Below are 10,644 nucleotides of genomic sequence, written 5' to 3' on the forward strand. Positions count from 1 at the left end.
AGCATTTGCACTGACTTGCAGGGGTGCCCTTTTAGCTCGGAAAAGTTGCCTACTAGCTGATTGGCTAGAATGACTCGCAGAGGTGCCCTTTTAGCTCAGAATAGTTTCCCTCCAGCTGATTGGCTAGAATGCACTTGCACTGACTCACAGGGGTGCCCTTTTAGCTCGGAAAAGTTTCCTACGAGATGATAGGTTAGAATTAGTATGTCCAACCAATCAGGTAGTAGGAAACTTTTCCGAGCTAAAAGGGCAGTACCACTGAGAGTCAGTGCAAATGTGCCTCATTAAAAAATAAGTATAGAAGTTTTATCCCAGCTCTGACCAAGTTGTGGAATGATCTTCCTAATCAGGTAATTGAATCCTTTGCATCTGTCATTCATGTCGGCCTTCAATACCTTTAGAATAAGATCTTCGACTCCAGCACTTCTCCATTGGTTCATCATCATCGTCATCATAATCTCCTCCTACGCTTATTGACGCAAAGGGCCTCGGTTAGATTTTCGTTTGTCTTCTATAAGCTTTTAAACCAATACCTCTTCACTCATCATCTCCATTTCCCGCTTCATAATCCTCAGCAATGTAGGCCTGGGTCTTCCAACTCTTCTAGTGCCTTATGGAGCCCAGTTGGTTCAGCAATGCATAATTTTCTGTAGACCTCTAGACATTTCTCATTACCTTCGCCAACTTCGTTGCGGAGAAGGTTATGTTTTGATAGGGGTGTATTTATTTTTTTAGATGTCTGTCTGTGTGTTTGTGATTCGCTTAATTCAAAAACCATATGAGCGAATCTCATGAAATTTGGTGGGATGATTGGCCATGATTCAAGGACTATTTGATTAGATTTTAGGAGTGGTTGGGTCAAGGTCAAGGTCACCAAAAGGTCAAAAACTTTTTTTTACTCTAAAGTGGTCAATATTTATCCGATTTGCATGAAACTAGTGCTAAAATGTGCATAATTCAATTGCCTATCTTGTTATGTGGTAGTGGCGAAGGTATGCGCTGTACCGTGTGCCCGTTCTTGTTTTATTGTTGCAATCCTGTCTGCAAAATCATGGAGAATCTATTGCAATTGTTGTTATTTGCAGAGCAACAGGATAAAGGGATATGAAGTCCTGTTGAGAAATCTCTAGCTTTACATCCCTTGATAATGGCTCTCTATTCCATTTCTAACAATGCCCTCTCTATTCGCTTTCTAAAAAGGGCTCTGTATCCCTTTTCTAACAATGCCCTTTCTATTGATGATATTCCCAAAGCTACATATCTTATTCATGCTGTCTCTGGAGACTAAATATTTAATATAACTTCGTACTTCGTATCCGGGTGTTGTCTTAAAGGAATTGTTTTTCTTTTATATGGAAGAAATGGTGTTGCAAGCATATCGATTTCTTTCAATTTATCCTATATTTCTCTCAGTTGATCCTCTATTTCCCCCAGTTTCTTCTCAATTTCTCTCAGTTTTTCCTCAATTTCTGTTTTCCTTAATTTCTCTGTTTTCCTCAATTTCTCTGTTTTTCCTCAATTACTTAGTTTTCTTTAAGTTCTCTGTTTTTCCTCAATTTCTGTTTTCCTCAGTTTCTGTTTTTCCTCAATTTCTCAGTTTTCCTTAATTTATCTTTTCCCCAACTTATGTTTTATTTCAATTTCTCATTTTTCCTCAATTTCTTAGTTCCTTAATTTCTCTGTTTATCTCAATTTCTATCAGTTTTTCTTCATTTTCTCAGTTTTTCTCAATTTCCCAGTTTTCCTCGGTTTCTCTCAGCTACTCCTCAATTTTTCTCAAGTTTTTCCTCAGTTTTCCTCAGCTTTTCTCAATTTTTCTCAAGGTTTTTTTCTGAAACTCTCAGTTTCTCTTCAAATTCTCTGTTTCTCCTCAATTCCTTTCAGGTTTTCACCAATTTCCCTCAGGTTTTCCTAAATTTTTCTCTTTTTTTTTCTCATCCCGTTCGATTATCCATAATGGAAAAAAATTTCTATGAAGATGTAACATATTTAAAACATAAAATCATTTAGATTCAAAACTCAAATGTAAATTTTTCCCTTTTTTTTTTTTTTTTTTGCTAGCTTGAAACTTCACTTATCCCTGATTGTAATTACATGTTATCAGTAATCCAGGTAGTTTCATTGTTTCTTTTGAAAGAGAGAAAAAGAGAATTCCTTATCCTCTCAGATAACTTGCCAACTCTCAGCTGACTCCTCATTTTACATTATTGTACTCTTTAGAAGTCAGTAATCAGAGCTTCAATATTTTTTATCTAATGCCGTGATTGGAACTCTAATATTTCTTCTACCTTTCCTTCATATTAAGTTACCCTCCGGTAAGTTGAGAGAGAGAGAGAGAGAGAGAGAGAGAGAGAGAGAGAGAGTTTGTTTTAATCGTGGAGTTTCGTTTCCAATCACATTTTATTTCAATTTAACATGGTGTTTAACATATGAGAGAGAGAGAGAGAGAGAGAGAGAGAGAGAGAGATGTTTGTTTTAATCGTGGAGTTTCGTTTCCAATCACATTTTATTTCAATTTAACATGGTGTTTAACATATGAGAGAGAGAGAGAGAGAGAGAGAGAGAGAGATGTTTGTTTTAATCGTAGAGTTTCGTTTCCAACCACATTTTATTTCAATTTAACATGGTATTTAACATATAAGTAAGAGAGAGAGAGAGAGAGAGAGAGAGAGAGAGAGAGAGAGAGAGAGAGATTTCTGTTTTAATCTTACTTTGAGTTTCGTTTCCAATCAAATTTTGATTCATTTTAACCTGATATCTAACATGTAAATAAGGTATAAACTGAGAGAGAGAGAGAGAGAGAGAGAGAGAGAGAGAGAGAGAGAGTTTGTTTTAACCTTAGAGTTTCGTTTCCAGTCACATTCTATTTGAATTTAACATAGTATCTAACATAGTATTTAATATATAAGTAAAACACAGAGAGAGAGAGAGAGAGAGAGAGAGAGAGAGAGAGAGAGAGAGAGATCTAGTTATAGGACTTCTTCCGTGCCATTAGATAAAGCAATCATGGAACGTCCTGGAGCAACAGATTGCTACGTGTAATATTGATGGGTAATTCCTGCCAGGTGGAAAGTGTCGCCTGGAAAGTATAGAAGGTCTGTTTTGGAATTGGAAATAGAAGTTCGTCGTCTCTAGGATCGATCTGGAACAGTTTTTATCATATTTAGTTTTGTTTTAAGTAAGTTTTTGAGAGAGAGAGAGAGAGAGAGAGAGAGAGAGAGAGAGAGAGAGAGAATGTTTGTTTTAATACTAGGGTTTCGTTTCCTGTCGCATTTTATTTCAATTCAACATGGTATTTAACATATAAATAAGGCAAAAATATATAAAGGGTAGAGAGAGAGAGAGAGAGAGAGAGAGAGAGAGAGAGAGAGAGAACAAAAAAATTTTGTATTAATCTTAGAATTTCGTTTCCGATCACATTTTATTTCAATTTCACACGGTATTTAATATATAGGTAAGACCTTATAAGTAAGGAGAGAGAGAGAGAGAGAGAGGAGAGAGAGAGAGAGAGAGAGAGAGAGAGAGAGAGAGAACAAAAAAATTTTGTATTAATCTTTGAATTTCGTTTCCGATCACATTTTATTTCAATTTCACACGGTATTTAATATATAAGTAAGACCTTATAAGTAAGGAGAGAGAGAGAGAGAGAGAGAGAGAGAGAGAGAGAGAGAGAGAAATTGTTTTAATCTTAAAATTTTGTTTTCAATCACATATATTTCAGTTTAACATGATATTTAACATATAAGTAAGAGAGAGAGAGAGAGAGAGAGGAGAGAGAGAGAGAGAGAGAGAGAATGTTTGTTTTAATCGTAGAGTTTCGTTTCCAATCACATTTTATTTCAATTTAACATGGTATTTAACATATAAGTAAGAGAGAGAGAGAGAGAGAGAGAGAGAGAGAGAGAGAGATGCTTGTCCTCTATTTTCAGAACTCGATTTGAATGTCAAGGTTGGTGACATTTTGTTATTTACCACTTCGCATTTTATCAGTTACTGAAAAGAACATTTCCCTGTATCACATTTATCACTCATTAGTAGTTTGAAATAAGACGAAACCATATATATAATCCTATTTGCGTTATTTTCATTCTGTACATGTATATAAATACATATAGTACATCTAATACTTTATATATTCATATAGATACGTAGTACTCTAAGCTGTTTTCTCTTTCAGAATACAAGACATTGGTTATTCCCATTTATATATTTTCAATGTGATATTATGGATGAACTCGTGCAGTAAACTTCCGAAATAATAACCGTTTCATACACATTAACAGAATGTTCACTGTAAGATCTTTGAACCACCATATTCATGCAGCACTATTCACTATTCTATCTAGGTCCTTATCTCATCCTCCCCATGGACATTCTGTCCACAAACTTATCGTTAATCCATTTTCCCCACATAACCAAACCATCTCAAAATTTTATACAGCTTTTCTCCTATGTTAACATATTAACTGTTTTTTTTTTTTCTTATTTACACTTGTATTTCATACTCTTTCAATTCTTTTTAACCCACCTATACCAAGAAAACAATTCTATATAAACTATAGAATAAGACTTATGTCAGGCTGTTTAACAAAATAGAAATTACAAAAGTTCGAATTTCTGAAGTTCCAGCTTATCTTCTTAATAATCTGTATTTACACTTTACTACCATAAAGGCCATTTGGCTCATCAATCACCCAGCTTTAGATACTATGCTACCTGTCTTGCTTCTGCTATTCTGTGACTCATATCTCGTTTTACCATCATCTGTTAAACAAATTCCCAAATTCTCATATGAATGAACCACTTAAATTATTTCAACATCCTCATTCATTACTCATTCTTCCTGGTTTAATTTTACTCACATATTCTAAATGTGCTCACATTTATTCCTAACTTCTCTTTTTGCAAACATTTACAAACTCTTTTCCTTGTTACCTCTGCTAACGATGTTGGAAGGAGGCTATGTTTTCGCCCCTGTTTGTGTGTTTGTTTGTGTGTGTGTTTGTTTGTGAACAGCTACCAGACCACAATTTTAATCGTAAATTAATAAAACTTTCAGGGATTAACTGTTATATAAAAAGCTGGAAATGATTAAATTTTGGAAGGTCAAGGTCACGTTCAAGCAAATTGTTCAATTTACGTAATCAGCCATAAGTTTGGACATTATTATCACAGAAACTTCAAACTTGGTTCATATTTGAGTGTATGAAAATCCACGCCAATCAATACATTTTAGGTCAAAGGTCAATGTCAAGGTCGAGCAAAATGTAGAGAAATAAGCTTCCACGGCGGAGGTCCGGCCTCGACTGAGTGCCCATCTAGTTTCTTCTGTTTCTCTTCCCTTTAACCAATCATATGCAAACACCAACCACTCCACAACTGATATTATTAACCCAAGAATTGGCACGTACATCCACTGTCATTTCTTTGACATTTCTGATCACTCCTTCTATTAAGATATTCACCAGCTGTAGAGACATGAAACATTCTTGTCTCAGAATTTCTGTAATAAAGTACATGTCACTGTCCCTTCTGTATATTATTATTATTATTATTATTATTATTATTATTATTATTATTATTATTATTATTATTATTATTATTACTTGCAAAGCTACAACCCTAGTTGGAAAAGCAAGATGCTAAAAGCCCAAGGGGCTCCAACAGGGAAAATAGCCCAGTGAAGAAAGGAAACAAGGAAATAAATAAACTACAAGAGAAGTTATCAACAGTTAAAATTAGATATTTTAAGAACTCTCTTTCTGAGCTCAAAATCTAGTAAAATAACATATGAACATCGAATGAACAAGAGGAAGCTACTTATTTAAAATGAAAATTATATTTTGCACTAATTCAATTTGCTGACTTTTTTTTCCATTAATATCTTGAACCTATTTACGTCTCGGGAAAATCCGGAAAAAAATGTCTTTTGTAATATTTTCGTAACCAGTGGGAAATCACAAAATTTTTGGCAACCAGAAAGGATTAGGTACTCGAATTCTCTCTCTCTCTCTCTCTCTCTCTCTCTCTCTCTCTCTCTCTCTCTCTCTCTGAATGTCTTGGGGGTGGGGTTACTGGTGCTAGATGTGTATTGCAAAATTTATATATATATATATATATATATATGTGTGTGTGTATGTATGTGTGTATATATATATATATATACATATATATATATATATATATATATATATATATATATATATATATATATATATATATATGTGTGTGTGTGTGTGTGTATGTATATATATATATATATATATTTATAAATATATGATATATATATATATATATATATATATATACATATATACACAGCATATATAGGATACATGTATATACTGTATAACAGTATATATATATATATATATATATATATATATATACTGTATATTTATATATATATGTATATAGTATATATAGGCTACATGTATATACTGTAATATTCTGTATAACAGTATATATATATATATATATATATATATATATATATATATGGTTATGTATTTGGGAACTGCTTTAATTTTATTTCTTAAGCTATTCCATTTTTTTTCATTAAGGTTATATACATATCACTTAGAAGAACATCTATTTCTTCCATACATTAATATCTGTTTCTATCTGTCTCTGATCAATCGGCCACCCACATTGGCAGCAGATGTTCTCGGCTCATCTTTCTTTGAGAGTTAAGATCCCTGTCTAATTTAGCTTAAGGGAAACTGACTCCCACGCATGTAATTTTAATCTTCATACTCGCTGGATTAGAAAGGATTATCTAGGTAGTGCTTATTTGAAAACAGCAAATCCCTTTTGCAATCAACTTCCACCAATGAGATTAACAACTAACCTTAATGCAATTGCAATTCCTGTAATAGCAGATTTACGACTTAAGGCTGATTCAGACTGCACCGTCACGTCACGTCACGTCACGTCACCATTCCGTCAACCTTGTTATGTATTCGCACTATTCATCACATCACATCACGTCAACGTCAGAATTTCTTCCATGCAAATAATTGAACGTGTTCACACTAAACAGTTCGTCAGCATCACAGCACCAACACGTGACGTCACGTCACCGTTCCGTCAACTGTGCTATGTCTTCACATCATTCATCACATCACATCACTCACGTCACGTCACGTCACGTCACCATTCCGTCAATATTTCTTCCATTTAAGTAAATGGACATGGTCACACGAAGTGGTTCGTCACCTGACAACATCATCTCATCACGTCACGTCATCGTTCCGTCAACCGTACAATATATTCCCACTATTCATCACGTCACATCACATCACGTCCCGTCACCTTTCCGTCAACATTTCTTCCAAGTAAGTAAATGGACGTGTTCACACTAAACGGTTCGTCACCATCACAGCACCATCACATCACGTCACGTCATGTTACGTCACCTCATGTCATCGTTCCGTCAACCGTGCTATGTCTTCACACTATTCATCGCGTTACGTCACCATATCGTCAAAATTTCTCCCATGTAAATAAATGGACGTGTTCACACTAAACGGTTCGTCACCATCGCATCACGTCACGTCATGTCACGTCACGTCACGTCACATTACATCACATCACATCACATCACATCACCGTTCTGTCAACCATGCTATGTCTTCACACGATTCATCACGTCACCTTCCCATCACGTCTCGTCATTGTTCCGTCAAAATTTCTTCCATTTAAATAAATGGACTTGTGTTCACACTAGACGGTTTGTCACCATCGCATCACGTCACGTCACCTCACGTCACGTCACGTCACCGTTCCGTCAACCGTGGTATGTCTTCACACTATTCATCGCGGCACCATCTCATCACGTCTCGTCCGTCAAATTTTTTTCCATTTAAATAAATGGACTTGTGTTCACACTAAATGGTTCATTACCGTTGCAAGACCATCACATCACGGCACCGTCCGGGCACAGTTTCTTTCTAAGAATATTTTGACGTAACGTGACGGTGCCGTGTGAATCAACCTTTAAGTTTCAACTTGGGGGAGCCTATAGGTCTACTTGCTGAGTCCTCAGCAGCCATTGCCTGCCCTCCTTGGTCCTAGTTTGAGTGGAGAGGGTTCTTGGGGTCGGTCAGTCTCTAGGGCATTGTCCTGCTTGCTAGGGCCATTTCACTATCCCTTGCCTTTGTCATTCATGGGGCCTTTAAACCTTTAAACATGTATGGTGGAGACTGCGTCAGTATTTGACAAGTCAGTATAGAAGACTCAATGCATTGTTGCATCATGAGGTACATAGATGCAGATTTTACCTTACAATCCAACTTCTGCAAGTTTCAGCTTGCATCCCAACTTCTGCCAATATCACCTTGCATTTCAACTTCTACAAATTTCAAGTTGCTTTACAACTTTGCAAATTTCAACTTGCATTCCAAATTCTGCAAATTTCAAGTTACTCTACAACTTTGCAAATTTCAACTTACATTTCAACTTTTGCAAATTTAAAGTTGCTTTACAACTTTGCAAATTTCAACTTACATTCCAACTTCTGCAAATATCACCTTGCATTTCAATTTTTGCAAATTTCAAGTTGGTTTACAACTTTGAAAATTTCCACTTGCATTCCAACTTCTGCAAATATCACCTTGCATTTCAACTTTTTCAAATTTCAAGTGGCTTTACAAATTCTGCAAATATCACCTTGCATTTCAACTTCTTCAAATTTCAAGTGGCTTTACAAATTCTGCAAATATCAACTTGCATATCAACTTCTGTAAATTTCACTTTGCTTTTCAACTTCTGAGAAAACCCACAAGTCCTTTATCATAGATATCAAGAATATCCGGATATCTTGATCACCCAAGATTTTTATCCAATGTAAATTCACATTTGTTATATCTAAATAATCCCCCACCTACACACAAAATAAAGTATATTTTTGTAATCTTTACTTTGATTTTAGGTTTCTTGATTTGCGATTTACATTTAAACTTCATGTTATTTAGATAGTAACGGTAAAGTTATAAAGAAAAAAAAACGAGTGCGAAAAGATTTCCTAAATTGACTATTAATATAATTGGTGTGTTGGCTGAACATTTCAGGCTGACCCAAGGGAAATAGAACGCTAGATAATTTGATAACCGTTGGGCTTAACCTTTTCACCTTGAATAGTATTACCTGGTGTGTGTATGTATATATATATATATATATATATATATATATATATATATATACATATATATATATATGTATATATATATATATATATATATATATATATATATATATATATATATATATGTGTGTGTGTGTGTGTGTGTGTGTGTGTGTGTGAATTTATGTTTTTGTATATATGAATATATATAAGTGTGTGTGTGCATATATATATATATATATATATATATATATATATGTATATATATATATATATATATATATATATATATATATATATATATATATATATATATATATATATGGGTGTCTGTGTATGTATGCCCCATGAAAAACACCAACAATGTTATTTTTTGTTCTACCAGTCTTCCTTGCATTAACAATTATTAAGACAAAGGGTGAACATATAGACACATACCCAGAAAATCATATCTGTATGAAGCCTTCTAATCGATTTTTAATATGTAAATAAAGTATATATTCATATATATATATATATATATATATATATATATATATATATATATATATATATATATATATATATATATAGTGTATAAATGTTGAAATATGTAAAGTACATATTCATATATATATATATATATATATATATATATATATATATATACATATAAATGGTTATCTGCCTATATGCCCTTATTACAAAAACCAACAATTGTATTTTCATAAATACCAACACGACTATAGACGAAGTGGTAATGAGATATCAGCATGTCTCATATCATACCATTTCAGCCACGAAATGTTGGAATTTCCCATCAGGGGAAAACACGAGCTAACCATTTCTACCCTTCCCGCCAGAGGCTCCACCAATTCTGTCCTGCGGCGGGTCCCAACATATTAGCAACCCGAGAGGGGGGGGGGGGGGCGCCGCTGCCCTACCCGTGTGCCAAACGACTTTGGGTATGCTCCTGGGGTATGCTGTGCCCAGAATGCAATTTTGGGGATAGCCAACCGCAAAGGTAAACAAGGTTTATTCACGCGGACTAAAATACTGAGATTGTCATTCGGAGGATTAGAACAATTCGAGGGATTTATACCCAGGAAATTGGTGTCGTGCATTTTCCCGTCTTCGTCTATAATTGGAGGATGTTGATGTGTAAGGCTAGGTTTGTGCGCAGAATAATTATCCTCATGATCTGTTGTCTACTGGTTTAGATTTTAGAGTACGTATGTGTGTGTATATATATATATATATATATATATATATATATATATATATATATATATCATCAGAGAAGGTGGCGGCAGCCAGTATCTTAAATTTCTCAAAAAGGACAGGGAAATAGGTAGTTCTAGATATCCATTTATTATAAATCCCGACGTTTCGTGATCGTCATTATCACATCTTCCAGGGCTGCAAATAGGAAGTAAATATATAACATTAAGAAACAGTAATTTATATATATATATTTGTATATTACTGTTTCTTAATGTTATATATTTACTTCCTATTTGCAGCCCTGGAAGATGTGATAA

Source organism: Palaemon carinicauda, chromosome 7, assembly GCF_036898095.1.
Source record: "Palaemon carinicauda isolate YSFRI2023 chromosome 7, ASM3689809v2, whole genome shotgun sequence".
NCBI lineage: Eukaryota > Metazoa > Arthropoda > Malacostraca > Decapoda > Palaemonidae > Palaemon > Palaemon carinicauda.